Raw genomic sequence first — 2,063 nt, 5'->3', positions numbered from 1 at the left:
GGGGCCGGGGAGGGGATGGCGAGCGGCCGGCGGGGCAGCTCTAGCCCTGGGCTGCCGCCGTCTCGATGGTCGGGGGGGGGTCCTCGCCTCGATTGGCTGCCGCAAGTCACGTGGGTCGTCGGGCCTGCGCGCGAACCATAGAGTTGGGCCGCTGTCCCCGGGGACGTGGCCTTCGTGCGCCCGGTCTTGGGCCTGCGTCCGAGGGGGCGGGCGGGGCCCGCGCGGCCCCTCGCTTCTCCTTGGGTCTGGGTTGCGAGGTGATACCTGGAGGGCGCCCCCCCGCCTAGCCCACTGGGGCGAGTAGGCTTGGGGACCGAACGGCAACAGGCCCGGCCGGGGCCAGGTGCGGGGCTGCCCCCTGCTCGCGGTGTCCTTTCTCGCTGCCGGCAGCCTGGAGGCCCAGCAGCTGTCCGATACTCCCTTCAAGACATGGCGCAAATGCTCTCGTGCCGGAAGCTCTTGTAGATTACTCCCGGCCGAAAGTAAACACATCTTTTGAGTCTCTGATGGGTGGGCGACAGCGTAGCGTTGGGAGCCTGAAGCTGTTTCCGATGCTAGGGGATACTGAGGGCATTTTTGAAAAGCGGGTGGGAATTCAATCAGCCGCCAAATATCCTTTCTCATTCATCTTACAAAATGAGGGGGTTAGACTTTGCATAGAGTTTGGACACCACGCAAAACCAAAGGAGAAATCGACTTGTGTGTTGTTTAATTAAACAATGCTTATGGTGAAATGAAACGAGGAATATAGAAGTGGCGAAGTTTTCAGTGACAAGGATGACTAGCCATTCAGTTTTGGGTTTTGCTACTGGTCCCCAGTTTTATGGCTATCTTAAGCCCTCAGGCAGTGACTTCCTGCGGTTGATGTCTGCTTAAGGATAGGGTGTTATGTTTAGGATTTTGTCTGAGGCAGCTGATGGATGTGCATTTATGCACGCAAACCTGGGGTAGTGAAACATTGAGCACTCTAGGTGGCCCCAAGCTAAGCTCATTAAGTACCTTTAATGCTAGGATGTTGGAAAGTGTTTAATGTAGTTGAGAAGGATTGCTTTCTTTATGTGAATTCCCAATTCTCTGGGTCTGAAAAGGCAACCTGTCATAGAGTTTTACGTTTGGAGAAAGCTGATCGTAGCCCCTCAGGCCTTGAGGGACAACATTTGAAAGCCAGTTAAATAATTTACAGTGACGATTACACTTTCCTGTAACTGCCATTAGTTTAATTAATGTGCCGGGCACTGTTTGGGGGGCTTACCTCATCTCCAGAGTTCACATCACCTGGGTAACTGGCGCAGCGCGTGAGCAGAGCGCTCTCCTGCAGCCAGCCACAGTTCTCAGCACCTCCAGGCCAGCTCGGCCTGTCACAGTGGGCCGAGCCAACTTCCCAGAGGCCTGGAGGGAGAATTTCTGCTTGGGTCATCAAGTATCTTTGCCTTTGGTTCTGTCGTCTGGGTTTTCTCATAGACTTCAGCCTCGCAACTTCACTTCTTCAACGGAACAGTTCAGTTCAGAAAACATTTATTGGAAGTTGCTGTGTGCCGGTCACTGTTAAGGGTTCTGGAAATGCAAAGGTAAAGAGAATGTACACTTTCCTTTTCCTCAAGCAGTTTATGGTCTAGTTTAGAAGATTCACTTGAAAAAGAAGTAGATTACAGTGCAGTAATGGAAATGTGTACCACATTTGGATATAGGAAGGAGGAGGCAGTAATTACCTGTTAGAAAGAATCTTCACAAGGAATGTGGTTCTTGAACGGATTTAGAGGATGAATAAGAGTTTTTGTAGGTGGAGTCAGCAGTCTGAGGTGTTCTAGACAGGAATACTAGCCTCTGCACAAGGGACATGTGGCGGTTGTAGCTGGGCATATATGGGCAAGAGGTTGCAAATTTGGTGCACTTCTGATCTCTCAGATGGTGGAGGGCTTGCGGAGATCCTGTTGCAAAGGACTCCATGCCCTTCATTCAGTCTTATCTAAGATTCTGACTGGGACAGGGTTTCAGATGATTACGCTGTCTACCAGGATGACTTGTGACCTTTAGTCACAAGTGGATTAGATAGAGTCTCCATT

This window comes from Pteropus vampyrus, unplaced genomic scaffold (genome assembly GCF_000151845.1).
Source record: "Pteropus vampyrus isolate Shadow unplaced genomic scaffold, Pvam_2.0 Scaffold291, whole genome shotgun sequence".
Lineage (NCBI taxonomy): Eukaryota > Metazoa > Chordata > Mammalia > Chiroptera > Pteropodidae > Pteropus > Pteropus vampyrus.
The sequence above is the reverse complement of the archived record's forward strand: the minus strand, read 5'-3'. Positions refer to the sequence as shown.